We start from the raw sequence: 18,889 nt of genomic DNA, 5'->3' as shown, positions 1-18,889 counted from the left end.
TCATATTCCCATACTAGTGGCTGGAAAAACTCAGAGGCAGACATGAACAGTTATCACAGAGTGAACCTCTGTTCTCCAAGTACTCCAGAACAGTCTTTCAGCATTGAAATAAAGGAGATGCAGGATCACATCTATTCTCACTGTAAACACGTCCACATCCACAGTGTTGCCAGCATATGATAGGACAAAACACAGGACCTAGTTGCAACTCCAAAGCTGCTTTTGTACTTGCGCAGCAAGACCACCCCTGCTATGTATACCAGAAATACAGCTTTGTCAGTTGAAGTAATCTATGACTGTAACTTCCACAAAAACATCCAGGACTACCAGAAAACAGTTCGTTAAATACTGATTTACAAACACTTCGGGGAGGGGGGTGACAACTTCCAGCAAAAACAAACTGGGTCTTAGATTTCACTAGCAGGACAACCAACATCTCACTCACTTTCATCCCAACTCAATCTCCCCTCCAATTAACATAAAAAACAATGCGCAGAAACCCAGCCTTTAAATAAACAGGAGCAATGCCTATATACATCTATTATCTGAAAGTAATAGTGAATAGTTGTAGTGAACTATTTTCATTTTTTGTGAACTAATATCCTGACACCTAGCTTGTGCTCTACTACTAACTTGGGCCACGAAAACACAAGCTAAAGAAGCATGACTATTAATTGATAATCCTTGCAATCCAGTTATCAATGCTTTCGTCTCAATGTTATCAATGCAGTTGCTTCCATGTTAAACAGGCTTTCTACTGTAGAAAGCTAAAATATTGACATAGATAAAGAAGATGAAGTACTTGCAAACAATGTAGTACTATCAATAAAAAGAACAGGCATTTTTCTTCCATCCTTTTACTCTTAATATCCTCTAGAGTAAACACCAACAAAAGTCAAGTATTCACCATGTTAAGATAATTTTAGTTTGGTTTAAGTAGCCTGAAGCCAGTACAGCTTCTTGCATTTGTTTGCACTTATATTAACACAGCACTAACAATGCTATAGAGTTGATTTAGCTCATTTTTTATTTCTAGAGGCAAGAATGCTAGATTGCTCTAAAGGGGGAAAAAAACATTTTAAAAAGTCTTCCTAAAGTCACAGGATAAAGCAAAGAAATGCATTCCTCATACCCTGTGGCAGTAGCACTTGGCCTATGCCTGGGACTGCTGCCTTCTAACAGGCCAGAAGAGAACTCATTTACCAGCTGAAACACTGTACAAAAATGCCTTTTAAAACTTTTTAAAAGGCCACACATGCACTAACCCAAAAGGGAACTGCATCACTTAGCAATTCTTGCCTAACAAAGCCCTGTGGCTGAACTTATGGCCTTTGACCAACATCTAACTGAGAAGTTAAGGATTCAAAGATGATATGCTATCGCTGTAAGCACCGAGACCAAGCACAGCCTTTTCCCTACAGGTTCTCAAGACAGGTTTAATGCAGCCCTGAGACTTCTCATGAAAGAAGTTCTAATGATTAGTGGATCCATAGGAACTCCCTTATGAGCAATCCTCATTACGTATCAACAACAATTGTTTAAAAAAAAAAATTGAAGGAACCCACAGCAGGCAAACAGGCTGTAAGGTGGGGATAGCTCTGTTCTGGCAACTGCAGATAATCAGTCTGACCAAGTCTTGGGGAAAGCTGGCTTCAGCTACCACAGAGGAGATCTAGAATAGCTCTAACAAAATCCAGGTTTGCATTAGATGAAAATCCAGTACTGTATATTTTCTATTATCATTCAGCTTCAGTTTCCCTCATGCACTAACTAGACTTGTTTGAAATATGTAAGCCCTATTAGTTATTTACACTGCACACCTGCTCTACACATGCAGGGCATTAGCAAATACCCTCATAACTTAAGTACTGACCAAGAGGCAGCAGGAGGGCAAGATGAAGGACAGCACACAAGATATGCCACTAGCAATACTAATAGCACGATGTTCACTGTTCAGACTTGGTTAATGAGCTAGGCTGCAGATAATTCATTGGATTTGTCACAACCAGCTTAGACCAGCCATTTGCTCACTAGGTAGCACTATGCAGCAGCTGCGAGATACATGGACAGAACTGCTCCTACCCTTAAATCACATGAAGTAAGAGTCCTGTAGCTAAAACCAAACAGGCACGATCAATAGAGTTGCTAAACTTCCATCAGCCAACAGCAATCAGATTACAAAGACAAGCCCATTGCTTTATTAAATTTTAAGAGCACTGGGAAAACAACAATTAGTTCAGGAAGTCATGTTTATTCTCTTCTCACTTTTGTACACCTGTGCAGAGGTGTTGTGTAAGAGCTCAGCAGAAGAGCACATTAAAAGCAGCACTGTGTCTTCAAAGCATCTCATCTATTATGCAGACACAAGGATGAATATCTTGCCCTAATCAGACATAGGTGATAACTGTATTGGGGTGACTTTTAACAGTTAATAACAAAACACAGCAGACTGCAGCCCTAATGCCAACCTAACCAATGCAGGTCCCTCTGCATTTTGTGACAGATCCTATTGCAAAAGCACAACTCCAACACTGTCAACTGCTGTCACTGGAAAGGGCTCAACCAGCAGCAAGCCAGCCATGTCTTACTGAACCCTGTTTCCTTACCAGCACTACTGACAGCTGAGACAGAGCCACATCTTGAATGCTGACCTGAGCTATGGCACGGTAAGGGAATGGCCCTGCACAAAGTGGAACCAGCTCTCAAAGACAGTGGGGCTCCCTCAGCACTCTTGAGGGCAACTCCCAACTCACCCCTATGAAATCCCCTAAATGTCTCATCTTTTACCCACACATTCGTCCAAAACAGCAACGCAACATCCCAAAACCCATCAGTTCATGCTCTACAGGATGTTAGCAGAACACCAATCTTGAGGAAAACACATTTAAATAGCATGACCATGTGGGCATACCCTGAGCATGCCAATACGCCACACAACACAGCCTCTTCAAGGCGACATCTGACTACAAAGTAGGGAACTAAGGTTTGAACAACCTCCCTTGAACCCCAGGGTTTCAAATCCATATATCCCTTCTTTTCCAAGGGGCAGGGGGAGAAAGACTACCACGACTGATCCAGAAGTTATCAGGAAGAACTGTTCAATCACCCAGGACTGACAGATGGGTACTGATTAAGCAGTCAGCCACAGTGTTCCCTCCCAGCAGTCCTTCAAACCACTTCTCTCTGCTTGGCAGCTGTGTCACATGTAATGCAGAAAACAAGAGGGAAGGATCACTTGCAGGACGAAGAGACTAGGACCTTCTAAAGTTCATTGTGGCTCAGCTATTGCAGAAGCAAGACCTAATTTTACCTCATCCTGCCTCTGTTAGATGAAGGACCTGCTATTCAGTACAGGCTTATGTGTCCGAGTAGTCATGTTGGATACACAGAGATGCCTTTGAATGGGCATGGAACAGATCCTGTCTGCAATGCTAAGGGGTTTCACTGCTTGCGCAAGCCACCAAAATGCCTCTGTGAGACACTGATCCTACCCAAGGGGGTGCTCCAGCATCATACTACAAGTTCTGAGGATTGTGTGTTAAACTAAGAACAGCACATTATTAATCCCCTCTATCCTTACTACTCTGCTACTTTCACCTTTCTTCAAGTGTGCTTAACACAGAACAAAGTAGATAGGAAAGAAATACTGGGGAAAAAAAATGAAGTTATAGTCTATTATCCTCACTGAGGCAACATTTTTTAAATAAAAATCATACCAAGTTGTTAATGAAGTACTCAGTAAATCAGATGGAAAACCTGACTACGTGGTACCATTACAGAACACACCATGTACTAAGCCATGCAGGCTCATGTGGGTCATGTGGTTTATTGTATTCATTAAAGGTTCACTACAACCATTAGTGGGACTGTTAATGGAACCATTCAAAAAAGGAAATTGGCAACCAATTCATTCTCACTAATTGCAATATACTTTCAGCTATCTCATGCAGCAGCCAAATGCCTTGCAGAAAGTAGTGTCTTTGTAACAACTAATAAAATTAGGCTATTGCTCTTATTTAACTCTTATACTAATTTTTCTAATGTAATACCTACTAACTATGTTGAAGTTTGACATAATGCAGAAACAAGATTAATACTGTCTTGTTAATCAGACAGAATATTTTAGCCCTCCACGTTCAGTCCAAGGACTGCTCAGCGATCCCAGCATAGTGGAAGGAACACTTACATGCATGTACAGGACTGCGCTGAATCCCAGAGCTATGAACATAACCCAAGCAGACCCATCACTCTGCTCCAGCAAGAGAAACAAGAAATGCCATCCTCTGTGCAGAGTCGACAACATGGCATTGACTATTAACAGCAGGAAGAAGAAATAAACCTCAGGCTAACTATTTCAGAGCTCTGGGAGTAACAACAGATACATTGCAGAGTGACTCTGCTATCCTACATCACCATCACAACATGGATAGGGCATCCAGAGAGATAGCACATTCATCAGAGATGCATTTTCCGGCACTAACAGACATTTTCTTCCTTTTAAGGCACCTTAAACCAGGAGTAGCTAAGCTGATGTGAGAATTAACAGCCGTCCCCACCACCTGGCAGTTTCCAGAGAATTTGGAGGCTAGATTGAAACCACCACCTCCCCAAGAGAAGAGTTACAGCAAGGGGGTAGAGGAGTGGGTGTCTGCATTTCAGGCTTCTATTTGCACCTAGAAGAGTAGTTCCTGTACTCCCAGCCTTGAGCACCAGATCAAGAATCTAGTGCAGAGCCTCTCATGTAGCTTCTAAGTGATCTGTATCACCAAGGACTGCCAAAACCAGAACACAGCTAATGTTTAAGGCAGCTTAACAAAGACATACATCTGCACAAAGCTCAGGACAGACTTGTGAACTTAATAAAAATCTTCAGTGTAGGGCAGGTTTATTTTTAGTTTAATGGATGTATAAACAGACTTCCAAAACAGAAAATCCAACAGCAGTTCTATGTTTAACCAAGGACAAGAGAAAAGCTGCCATCACATGCCTCTGCCTGTCCCCTGAAGGCAAAGAGCACTACTGACAGATAAGAGAGGCTTACAGGTTTTGCGGTATCAGCCAGTCTTATCTCTGCTCTAAAGCCTCAGTCAGAAGATCAGGTCAGGGATGAGAAGAAAGCTTACTGAGCTAGAACCTCATGTGGATCCTTCCTTTGCCCTTCGAAGCACATTATATGAAAAATAACAATTACCAATTACTTTAATGCTGCAGTAATAATTACTATTTATCCACCCACTACTGTTATGCTAAAGTCCTATACTATAAGCATAGCTGGAGAAGTTTTCCCCAAAAGGGTATTTTTATTAGAGAAATCCCAACCTAGTAAGCCTTCTTATGCTAGTTATTCTTCCTGGAACAGCTATCTTGTCTGCAGCATCCATACTGGTTGAGTTTCAGAAATATTCTTTCCTCTCTTGCCCTATGATTTTTTTCCTCCTAAAGAGAGATAATAGTCTCAGCAGCTTGATCTCCAAAAGATGTGTTATGGTACTTCTACAGATTTTTCTGGGAAGCTTATATATCAGACCCTGAACTGGTGCAGACTGGTGACAGCGAGTTTGATTTCAGCAGAGTTACACTAACCAGACCAGCTGGGGCTATGACCATCCAGGTCTCCTGCTGGGGTTCACGCAAGGCTTGTCATTGCCAAAACATTAAATGTTTGTTTTCTATGAGATCAGGATTCAGCTTGACCTATTCCATAATTGCTGAGGATTAAGTACATTTGTACTGTATCCATCTGTCACTTCAGAGACATTCCAGTACCTGTCTGCAATAGGCAGAATTTTATTGGAACTGCTACCAGAATGGGCAAAGACAAGAATCACAGACCTTTTCAATATTTAATTATCTAGTATTACATAGGCTGCTGTGGATTTAGAGGAAATTATGCTTATGACTCATATGCAAGTACTGGAAAAGTTTTTCATAAAAAGTAGCCCTACAGAGAAGAGGAAAAAAGTCTAAACCAACCAACCACTGCTGAAAACTGAGCATCACCACCTAACTGACTCAATTTCTAATGATAGTGCATCCATCCAGGTACAGCGAGCATTGCTGTTTCATTCCTAAGAAAGTCTTTTCAGCTAGACTTCAGTTACTCTTCTCTTTCCTTCTGTTTAGTGCTGGGAGTGGTTTAAGATGCAGAGCCAAAAAGTAGTTCTAAACTCTTCAGGACAGAGTTTCAGACAGTGCTGAGCTGTATCCATTCCTGGATTAGATAACAGGTTGCTCAAGTTCCTCATTCCTTCATGAAGAAGGAAGAGACACTTTTTGAAAGGGATATAGTAATTCCCACTCCCAGTATAAGCTTCACATATTTTTTTTTTTTTATGTAAGACGAAAGCAAGCAACCAGCTCTCTCAAATAACTACTGGGTACAAATTTCATATAGCAATTCTTTCTGAAAGCCTAAAAGCCTTCTTTCTCTTCCCTCCACAAACTATTACAGAAGATATTTGCTCATATATGAGCAGAAGTCCCCAGCTGGTAAGCATTAGTTTGCTATACTGTGTTTAGAGATCTTCAAAAATATTACTACCACATTATCTTCACATAGCTGTTCTACTTTGCTGTGAATAGTAGAGCTACTCGACAGAAAGAAATCCCTTCCATTCAGTTACTATCTTAATATTGAGCTCACTATTAAAACAACAGTTCCTCACCACTAATCAGCCTTACACCCTAATAAATTTTAAGAAATCTCTCATATTAAGTATACCTTTCATCTTTAACATAACTCCTACTATGCAGTTGTTAAGAACCACCACTATAATGCTCACATCCCACAGTTTAAGTGCATATGACAACAGCAACAGGAACACAGTATTACAAAAAGACATTATTCTGATATAGTTTTATAATTGTTTGTTCTTCAGGTTTAAGTTTTACCTATACTTTTACCAAGCAGTATCTAATCACAGAAAAAAGAACAAAACCATTACAGTAAAAGCAGAAGTAGACTTTGCTTATCACAAGACTCTTTTTATACTTGTGAGTAAACCTTCCTATCAGGAAAACAGGCTTTCAGCTTTTCCACATAGGAAAATGAAAAAAAGGTAAGGATAATCAGTATCTACCTCAGAGCACTAGAGATGAACACATTAAAAACACATTTTTTTGACAAATACAACCTTCCCTCCCCTCAAACCCTAAAATAAACTTACCTGAACTCCAAAGCTAAAAGAAAAGACAAGCCTTCTAGATACTACAACTTATCCTACCAAAACCTCTACAGATGCAGTTTTCTACTTCCTTTCTCCTCTTTTAAAGTTTTTTTACCTGCATGCATTAGCTTCTCTCACCCACAAATTAGGGGGCTGGGGCTCATCAGTGTAAATAGAGCTGTAATAATTGGTATCAGGTAGGACTTGTATCTAGTTAAGCCTACTTTCTGATGAGTAGTTAAAGCACAACCTGTTTAGCTTGAATGGTCACTGTATTGCCCCACCTGAATGAGAGTTTTTAGACAACTTTTACTGTTCCTTTGATTTTGTAAGTGTTGGTACTATTATAGGTGTCTTTTATAGCTTATTTTTTAATTTATTGGTTATAGTATATATGTTAAAATCTGTATAAACAACCAGAAAAGGTTATTGTATTTTTTTCTTATATTTTAAAACTTAGGTTTTGTCCTCTTAAATGGCTTCTTACTATCTGAGTCTTCTTTCACAGTTCCTCTTAGTGTGAGCTGATTTTCCTTTTTACAGGTGTATGTATATAACAGAAAAACTCCTTGAATGTCTCTCCTATCTTTCGGTGTATGAGACAATTCTAAAGCATCTATTTCTGCTTTGACCTTAGTTTGAGCTACTTGCTTTTCTTCTGTTAATCCAATTCTATTTCTGGCTACAGCCTCAGTCACAGCATAGTCTTCTAGTTGAAGCACTGCCAATCTTCTTAATGTAGGACTTCCCTTCCCCCTTCTTCAGGTTGTTAATCACTCTTCTCAAATTTTAGTCTACAAAAACTGATATATCAATTTTCTTATTAGAATTGTTTATGTAGGAGCAGAATCACTGTTAATAAGCTATATAAACAATAAGAAATAATGCCTAAAAACTACAGAAATATAGCTTATAAAATGCCCTTGTAAAAATAAACCTTTACAAGAAATAGAGGATTAAATAAAAGGTCATGCTCTGTTTGTCTTTTCCAGAATATCCATGTGGACTTGGTTTCATGAGGTCTGACACCACCAAAGCCAGATGGCAACTATGGAAAAAAATGTAACCCTGATGGCTGCAAGCTTACCTGACTAAAAAAACCTTTCTGTATACCATCTTCTATTTCCCAGCACCATACAAATACTGTGTAGCTGCCTGCAATCTTCATATTGACCCTATGAAGCAGATAACTGAAATTATTCCCTCGCTCCGGAGACACTGATGACAAAATACTTGGAACTGAAGTGAAACAGCTTTAGCTCCCCATGAAGACAGAAGCTACCACATCACTGTCCTTCTCCACCTCAGTAAATTTTGTGGCTTCTGCTTAGGGTACTAATATTTAATTACTGAATGTTAGTTCATGCACTAATTCTGATGAAGATAAAAAATATGGTTGTTTACAGTTGCTGAGGCCCAAATTAATGACGGTGTACACTCCAATAGGGCCATCTGCCCTGTCTAGACATGAACTGGGCCATAGAAATATAAATCCTATCATCTCATCAGTGGGCAAAACTGATGTTCTGATTTGATTTGTAGCCTGTAACAGAATGAGGCAGAAATTCAGCAAGATGTTTGTGTGTAAAGTGCTGGCTGTCTTACAAGGGACGTTTGGGTTTTTTTGTTTGTTGGTTGGTTTTTAAATTAAAGACAGTAGGAAGAAGGTATGAGATTAACTCTTGCCTCTGGTTGTCAGGGATCTCTACATAGGAGATGGCACTGATAGCCTGACAAAAGAGTTTAATGTATCTTTAAACAACAGCAATCATAGCAGGAAAGGCCAGTGCACAGAGTCTGGGAACCTGGCTGCCTAATGAACCAAAAAGTACCAAAAGGAGTACTGAATTATTTAAATCCCATGCTGTTTAGCACTAATACAAAACTGCGCTGTCTCAACGAAATCCTATTAGACCTATTATTGCAGCTCTTTTATTCCCATTTTTCTCTCTTTGGTGTTTTGGCAAAAAGCCCTCAAAGAAAATGGCTTAGGTAATCAGCAGGCACGTCAAAACTTCAACAAAACCATCCGGTGATGAGGACTGCAGAATGTTCTTTGGTGCCCTGGATGAACAGTCTTTCTTGATGGTGAAGGTTTAGGATTGTTGAGGTCTTTCCTGCAGTTCAGGCTTAGCCCACTTAGTGCTTTCTCCCATGCCATGCCAGACACAGTTCTTTGCATCTAACTCAAACTGCTACCAGAACCAATCTGGGTAAGCACATTTAAGGGAGATGGCATGGAGTTAGTGATGGAAATGGATAGTGATTTAAATGGCAGGTGCATCTCCTGTGAGACAAAACGGACCTCCTCGTCAGCTGCTTTCAATGGAGATCCTGCAACTAAAGAGACTTTCTTGGATCTACTGTAGGATCTGGGGTTTTGCGGATCTCCTATGAGATACTCTGTCAGAAGAGAGGGAATGGTAAGAGGGAGATGCTGCATATGGAAGACGCTGCATACATAGTCCCACTTAACAGAGACCCATGACAGAAGGGCTCCCTGGCATGCATTTAGGGAAAGCATCATCTATATTATCGGGCAATTTTCAGTTGACAGCATACATTACAACTCACAGGAGGAAGCTCTTGATAAACTGGCATTAGGAAGGTTGGGAGACGTGTGCTGTCCTACCTCCTGAGTAGGTGATGTATAAAACTCCCTTGTGATTTGACCACCAGCTGTATCTAAAGGCTGCGCATATTCCAGAGTGAAAAAAATACACTGACTGGAATTCAGGATGTCAGAAAATACAGTCCAGGCAGCAGGACACAGTCAGAGTTTATAGCTCTTTCTGCACACAGTCACACTAAAAAAATCAAAAGGCGGGTGTTCTCTACTTATGTGTGGTTTGTAGGGACATACACATTTTCTTTTATCAGTTCAGACTACTCCCTTGGACAGTCATGGTTGTGCTGCTTGTAGTGACTTCATGTTGTCCTTTTTTGGCTTCCAGAGAAACTGATTTATTTTGTTCCTGTTGGCAGGACATTTAGGGATACTGACTCCCTCCTTCCCCCTCTGCCACCATGCTCTTCCATTATTTTACAGTTCTCATGCTACTGCCTTTATGCACTTTTTGCTATTTTCCAAAAAAATTATTGGTCATTTCTGAGTAGGAAATTAATCTGAAACTCAAATGATACCAGACGTCACAGATCATCCCAATCCTAGCATGATAAAAAGGAAGTACTGGAATATACTGCATTTGATGGTTGTTATTGTTCAGTCAAAATCAGATATTAAGTGCAGGTACTATTTTACAACCTGCTCCTGAAAAGATCAGTGTATACAGTCTATTTTCTGCCCATGAAGTTCCTGGTTCTACTTGGTGTTTAAAAACACAGACCTAGAAGCAAAAGCCTGTTTAAAAGTTCAGATCCCCCTATCGCAGATGATTATTTTATAGTCCTTTACCTATACCAATCAAATTCAGTTATGAGATCAAGCTCGATTTCTTTCACACTGCTCCCCTTGGAAAGCTATTCTGAACAGTTGTCTGATATTTAGAAATATGCTTATTACTTTCAGCCTAAATGTCTGTGAAAGTTTGTTCTTGCACCAGCACTATCCTCTAGTTAAAATCATTTTTCCCTCTCTTGACTACATGTACAGAAACTTAACTGTTTAGGTGATAGCTAGGCTGACAGAAGCTTGCATTTGGTAGCTGGTAAGTAAAATACCAAAATACTGTGAAGGTCACAATAAATATAGAAGTATTGGCCAAACTGAAGCAACATATTCTGTCCTGAAGAGCTTCATCACAATCAAAACATCAGCTGTAGTGGCCCCTTCAGTAATGTGGATCTATATGGTATGTTATGAGATTACATTGCACTCACCCTCTGCAGAAAATGTGTTTTTAATTCTTCCTATTATAGGGGCTCAACACATAAAGACCCGAAATGATGTCCAACTCCAATTTCTCAAGATGGAACATACCTAAAGTAACAAGTTCCTTTGCACATTTGCATGTTAATAAATTTACCAATAATTGCACTTTCCTAAGTGTCTTAATTCGCGACCCAAATCCCCCAAATCTTTTTGCTTTCTCTTTAAGGAATCAACTCTTTCTCCTCAAATCTTTCAGTTCTTTCTAGCCACTCCTTCATCTTTCTGAAGACTGATCACCCCCTTTCGTTACCCTAATGAAGATTTGCAGGGTTTAAAATCTTTTGAAAGATTGCATAAGCAAACTTCAGATTCGTAAATAGAATTACTTTCATCAAAAACAGAGAGTAAGAACCTTTTTACTTACTGAAGATTGTAGGAAAACTTCAGCAAGGGTCAGGATTTTAGTTAAGGAGTGAATAGTCCCTGCTCTTCAGGCAGTGCAGGATTAGAATGAGTGGGACTGGGGACAGGGAGGGAGAAGGCTACGACCAGGCAGACAAATGGCACAAGGATGGCTTCCAGGTGCAGACTTTATTAATGAAACTCTGGGAAGAAGATTTGACTGTTAATCTGTAAAGCTGGGCTGGTCCTCTCCCCAGTCTGGGGAGCACCCACATACCTTAATTCCCCTGTCTTTCTGTCCCTCTTCAAAACAAGGCACCAGGATTGAGGTCAAAGTATTTCAGTTCAGTAGCTGCTGGACCACTGAAGCAGGAACTATGCTGAGCCTTCCCAGTGATGCTGAAATGTTGAGTAAATGACAGCTAGATTTCAGTTTAAGGCTTCCAGGTTAAGTCCTGATTCCCATCTGTGTAACTGATATGACAAACGCAGATGTAGCCTCTGTATCTGTTTCAGAGTTATGATGGCTGCTGTTGACTTTGCACATATTCTTTCAGCATCTTTTGTCTCCCGCTCACAAATAAACTGCACCTATTAAGTTAAGGTGATGGTTGCTTAGAGTATTTAAAGGCACACAAAAGCCTGGGGCATTTGTTTCATATATCCTTTTTATAAGCATCGGGTTGAACGTTCCTAGATCTCACAGGCACAGGATGTTAGATTGCCTTCACTGTGCTTTGTATGAATAGGCAGAACAGTGCTGGGTCAGCAGGAGATAACACCTGAGCCCTCCTTCTATTCAAAGTAGCAAATGAGTCAGGGTGGTGGTATTGTAGGGAGATAAACACTTTTGCTTTCACTCTTTATGACTACCTACTTATTTAATAAAATCAAATAAATGGGTTTGGTCATCTGCATTCAAGAGATTAGGAATTAAAAATCAAGACCTTCCAGTCAGTTTTAAACAGCTGCCTTCTGTCCCTTATCAAACCTATACACTAATTTCAGTTGTGTTAATCCTGATTTACAATACTCTAAAAGAAGTTCATCAGACCAAACCCTTGGCTAAACCAAACTGACATACTTTCTTGGTTCTATTACGAATTACAACTCTGACCCAATAATGGCTCTTCCATTTTAGTCAAGTGGAAGACAAGTTCTCATTTATTTGCACTTCGCACTGATGCCCCAGTGCAATGATTTCCAAGTTGTTAATTAGAACTAAAAATAACAAAAAAATCCTATGTGAGGGTGGAAAGCACTGGAAATATATTAAAAAATCCACAGTATGTCTTGTGATTCTTCATCACAACATGAAGGTATTCAGACTAATTTACCAACACTTCATGTTCCTTCTAATTTAAACTGGTTTTAGGGCTCACTGCAAGGATGACTACATTGTTAAGAAACACCTTTAGCTGTCTGGAAAGCCTCCTCTGAATGTCATATACATGTATGTGACATTCTAACTATATAGATTATGTCGCTTCTCTGAGGAATGCAAATAGGTAATTTGATTGGGTCACTCATTAAAATCTGTACTATGTCAGCTTTGCCTTACCATGCCTTGGCTTGAAATACAAAACTTAGCATCTTCTGTTTTCAGGTGTACTCACTCTGTTCTAGCTTCCAGTATTCACATTAAAAACGTCCAGAATCAAGAATTACTGCCAGCGGTCTGAGAGCCAGGAGCTTCCAAACAGGCAGGCAGCTATCCACTCCTTAGGGTAGAAAGAAACTGCCCAGAACTTTTCCAGTAGACAGAATTCATTATGAAAAGGTGGCAATAATGCTAATCAAAAATCTGAAAGCTTTCCAAACAAATACTGGAATAACTGTTCAAATAAGAAGTTTTCAATACTGATAGTTCATTTGTTTATTTTGCATTTAAAAAAAAACACCAAAACTTCATACAGTTTTACTTTTTTCCCTCAATCTTCCACCATGTCAACAATCAATCAGATATTCTGATATTTGTACTACTACAAACTAATTAAAGTGTGCCATAATGCAACATGGTAGAGGAAAAGAAATATGAAACAGTAATCTATTACAGTAATAAAGCTAACAGAGGCACTTAGAATATTACTTCACAAGTAGCAAATCAGTCCTCTCAGATTCAAAGATTATTTAGATGGTATACTAGACAGCTCAAAGAAGAATGGCCAAAGGGAAATGAACCAGCTAAGAGTACCACCATGTAGCAAGTCTATGAAGTATCACTTGACAACCTTCCAGAAGAGCTGAAACAGGTGACATGGTTGTTTATAGGGCCCTCAGCAAGTCCTCACTACAATAAAAATGTCTTGTGAATTGGTAAGTAATTGAAGAGTGATCAGTTTGAGATGCTGCCATCAATTTTCAGATGATCATCCAAAATGCCATGGAGAATCAATGGGAGCTGCCAGCTTGGAACTTCTTGGGGAGGGAAGAAGAGTTAATCATCAAAAAAAAAAAAGGGGGGATGCTTTAAATCAGCACCATTTCTGAAGCTGTAGTTTTCCACATAAAAACTCCCTACAGAGTTGGCAGAGATCAAGACTATACTCAAGCCTCGTGACAATGAAAATGCAATACTAAATGACTATTCTTTCTGTATCCATTAAGTGCAGTTTCATTGTCTTGGAGATATTCTAGGACCCTAAACAGACAAGCAGGTTTCCTTGCAATCATTTTATTGTCAGCTGTTTTAATCCTATGTGGAATTACAACAGCATTACTGCCAAATCACACTAGCAGGGCAGTATTTTTACGTCTACCCAGAAAACGAGAAGGACACTGACTCACCCAGCACACGGAAGTACACTAAAAGCAGATACTGCTGGGGAACTAAAATCTGAAACAGAAGTCCTGTGGAGAGAGTGGAGCAGAGAAGGAATAAAATAGTTCCTATAAATAGACAGTACATGTGTCTGTTTTCAATGGAGTTATGAATATACTCAAATAGCATAAAATAAGAGAGTTCATATATTGGCTATACAGTGGGGTGGAAAATTTATTTTTATTAAATACATTTCACTTAATTTAATCTTAAAAACTGAAGGTTAGTTAAATCTCTTATCTCTTCAACTAACTCCTAAATAACTATGTTCCCTGTCATCTGAGTGGTTTGGTCTTTAACGGATTTATTCGTGATCTCACCTCTCCCATCACAGTAAGGCAGAAAAGTGTTTCTTCTGCCACACTACTTAGGACCTTGTTTATTTATGAAGTTATTCCACAGTAACTATGCATAGAACATCTTTTTCCAATTCAGTGTCATAAGGAGATGTATTTTAAATTCCCTCCTATCTTAATGCAAACTAACTCTCAAAAGCCAGACAAGCTTTAAGGGAGTTACCCAAGACAGCAGAAGTTCAGGCTGGCCTCCAGTTAGCCCCGTCACTGTCACCACCTCACTTCACAGTTGAGCAAGATCTCACGCTGCTTGAGAAGACTCTGCTTTCTGCTACTATAGAAATGTAGTAACGTAAAACATGGGGTTTATTGTGATGAGGTCTTGCTGAAAAGGCGTAATTGCCACTGGTGTTTATGGAAATACGATCGGGCCTTTGATGTGATTGAATAAACTGCACATTATACTATGTTGTGTGCCAGTTAAACATGGATGAAAAGAAACGGGAGCTCCGTAACACTTAGACAAAATTACCACCACACAGTTTGAGTGTGCACATGAACACACGTGTACATTAGTCTTCACCCGGAAAAATTTCTCATCATAGGGTAGAATTTCTATGTGCCAACACTATGGTTGCAATCATCTTGCTAGATGTTTCTGTAACTCCTGGTAATGTTAATGGGCATTAAATGCATTTGCTGAGGAAGTACACCCCTCTGTTTAGTGCCCACTGCCACTACACCTGCCAGGTACATTTCTCACAGCAGAAAAGGGCTTGTGCTCTTTTGCTCTCATTTAAATGTTAATATTTTAGGAATCTGTTAGCTCAGCACTGTGCTGGCCCCTTTCATAGCATTTGTTTGCTTAAAAATGCATTCAGGACAACTGCTGATCTGCCTGCAAAATGTGATGTATCCCCTGAGTACAGGTGACTCAAGTGAGCTTCACAGCGAAAGCTTTAGCCTTCACCGTGCTGCTTACACTGAGCCTGACCTCCGTAATACCAAAATACACATTCTTTGAAGCAACAACAGTGATATGTAAATAGTGCAAAGCTAAGTATTTCACCTATAGCTACTGTGTGTTTTACATAGATCTACAGGAATTACGTCTAACCTGTGAATGACTACAGATGAAAGCCTTGAGCAAAATACAAGTGTCTGTGCACAATTTTAACGGCTCGGTATGACACTTCCCAACAGTTGCAATCATTGTAATGTACTATCACAGCACAAAAATAGGATCTAGCCCAAAGAGGTCCTTACATAGGCATTCCTCTGACAAAAGAAAGAGATGGATCCTTTACAGTCAGTCAGAAGGGAGTAAGACTCTATGAGACAGTCGCTGTTCTTAAGACCAGATGCACAGCACAAAATATAAGCAAATATTTCAGGGAAAATGTAGGTGGAAAAGGTATAAAAGGAGTATGGTTTCATACAATGAAATTATGTTTATATTTCAGCTCCTCATATCCCAGGAGAAGATTCTGTCACTACCTTTACACTAAAAATATTTCTTCTTGCTGATGTGCACCACTGAGCAGTTGAAAAAGACCACAGTAAATGACATCAAGATCATTTGTACCTTTAATCCATTCTAAAGTCAGAATTTGAAATTTTTTCCCCTAAAAATAAAAATGCTATTGTATAATCATCTAATGTGTTATTGACAGTTGCTTATTTTTAGTGACTTTAAGGAGGCAGGAAGGAGAAGGAGAAGTTAGTCTTTGATGTGTGTGGTTCCAACAGTAAAGAGCTGGAGACCTCTTTGAGAATAATTTAAATCTAATCAATTTAGCTCAGCTGGTACAACATTACAGCAATAAAAAGATTTAGTTGTACAAAGCAAAAAAAAAGATCGATTAATGAGCAAATGCATAAAAAAGAAGAGGACTTATCATTTGAGTGGCAGGAGGTGACTTGCCATCTCTAAATTCTCCTCTTCACATCATCTGCTCTTCTGTGAAGTCCTTTGTCCTGGTGCTAAGCAGGTTTAAAACTCTACCAAATATACCAATTACATTTTATACTGTATTAGCACGTGTGGAAGCCACACTACAAAATGCAGGAGGGTAGAAAATCACAACTGGGTCTGACATGAAAAGACATGATTAGACCATCACGGAGGTAGTGGTCTTGAGTAAAGAAGAACATCTATAAGCTACTGAAATACTTTACACAGTATGAAAATAAATCTTTGTGACCCAAACTAAAAGCTAGTACTTTAAGATTACCAGAACTCCCTCAAAAGTAAACAGGACTAGCAAACAAACTACAAGAATTTAAAGCAGGGAATATCTTCTCTTCTAAAAAGAAAAGAAGGTAGAATATTCTGATACATAGGTGCCAAGAAAACCACAGTGGATGAAGACAGGGTTACCCTAACTAAGGATGACAAAAGGGTGACCACTCCTCCCTCCACACGATTCAGCTCAGATGGGTCTTCAGATTTTGCAGTGCCACCACACAACCACATCTGAACTGCTTTTCAGCTGACAGTGGCTCAGTCTCCAAATGCGTGCTTTTACGGCTGGGTTCCCACAGCCCAGAGCCCCTCGTAAGAACCTGTTTGGTTCACACAGACAGCAGGTCTGCACACCGAGCCACAGCATGCTGCTGTGCGCTCCTGAGCCTTTCTGTGTCTGTTCCCTGCTGCCATTCGAGATCATACAGGCTGGTAATGAGCCACAGCAGCACTGATCCAGGTGACCATGTAACCATCTGACGGCTAATGTTGATGCAAGCAAAGCAATGGGAACACGCAGCAAGGGGGAAGGCAGGACCTTCTCTCTGGGTGGCAGAGAGATTGGCTCTGGTGTCCTAAGCCAACTACAATCATACCCTTTAATATGCCTATGTAATAAGTTACACAAACCTCTATTATGTATTTTTATAGGCATTATATATACCTACATTAGCTATTACTCCTGTTATCCTTCAGAAAAATATTCTAAAAAGGAAATACACTGTTCAACAACTATGCAGCAGTGATCTTAACGCTAACCAGCAACCCCCATCTTTCTTCAAAGTCTCATCTAATTTGGATTTCACTTATGTGAAATGAAGGGAACATGTAAAAGTCTAAAGCTGTGTATAGATAAATCCCAGCTAGAAGATCTGGGTGCCTGAGGCATCCAGAGCATAACGAAGGTGCAACTTAACCACCTAGACCCACAAGTACGATTTACAAAAGCTGAAGCTTAAACTCCTTATGTATCCCATGTTCAAGATGAACATTCTCCAAGTGCCAAGCGTTCAGCATCTGAAGGGCTGGTTATGGGTAAGGGCACCCAGGCTTGGATTCCAAATGTTAGGTCACAAACAGATCTGCCGAACTGCACCTCTGGGAAAGGAGCCTCCCTGTCACAGGACAGAATTTCAGATCAGACTGCAGAAGTGGATACCACCCCAAGCACTGGAGAGTGGAATCTGCTTAACTGCGACTGTTTCATCTGAATGGCTTACGCTAAAGATAAGTAAAGCTGGTAATGTGCTAAATCCTACTCTGAAACCTTACCATTTCCTATGAGCTAGCATTACACACCTCTTTGCTTAGCATCTTGCTTACTTCAGCAGCTACGCAGAGGTGCCTCAGGTTCTGTCCTTATTAGCAAGCAGTGAGGCCAAACAGGGGAATATTAGTAGAGTGATCAGGTTGTGCAGAGGAGCCAAAGGGAAGGTGGCTTCTCCTTCAAGCTAGCTCTAATCTGGTTCCATGTGGTGAACAGCCACGAGTGGCTGGAGGACATCTTCCAGTTCAGCATCATCCAAAAGCAATCCAGCAAATGCTCTCCAAGGTGCTCTGAGAATTAACCCAAGGTAGAGCTTATCAGGAAAAGTACTTCAAAAGCACATTCCTTATTCAAATAAAAAGTGCTGAAGGAGCATCGTACTGCACCCTTACTCACCGCAGAGATTGTACTAGGCACCTAAATATTTTGCACCGGAACGGGTGTCTCAGCCTTTTCCTGGACCTGTCTCTAAGTCACAGACAATGTCACTGAGGCTTCGGCTACCCTTAAGTAAAACAGATACCGCGAATGAATTCTGAATGCACTTTGGTCCTACAGAGGTCAATGGAAGTCCTTCGGGACCAGAATCACACCTTCAAAATGTTCCATTTTTGTCCATTCTCTTATGAACAAGTTGCAATGCATTTTCCTCAACGAACCTCTTGAGAAACCTCGTAATCTACCTCTCCGCAAGCCCACAGCAGTGCCCGGTGCTCTCCCCACTCCTCACCACCGGTCAGAGCCCCCTGACCATGCTGGTGGGGTGCGGGGCACCCCTGCCTCCCATTACCCTCCGACCAGACGCGCACCAAGGAAATCTTCCCGTCAAAACCCATCAGACCCAAGACAAAGAAGGGGGG

General features: G+C 40.3%; 1 protein-coding gene across 2 annotated transcripts in view; it reads right to left on the bottom strand.

Moving 5' to 3' along the window:
- The window catches only part of ATP8A2 (ATPase phospholipid transporting 8A2), a 353,567-nt gene that overhangs the window by 333,798 nt on the left and 880 nt on the right, over positions 1–18,889 (bottom strand). The gene's annotated exons all lie outside the window — the stretch shown is intronic.

Source organism: Haliaeetus albicilla, chromosome 20 (assembly GCF_947461875.1).
Source record: "Haliaeetus albicilla chromosome 20, bHalAlb1.1, whole genome shotgun sequence".
Taxonomy (NCBI): domain Eukaryota; kingdom Metazoa; phylum Chordata; class Aves; order Accipitriformes; family Accipitridae; genus Haliaeetus; species Haliaeetus albicilla.
This window is presented reverse-complemented; position numbering and strand designations above follow the sequence as displayed.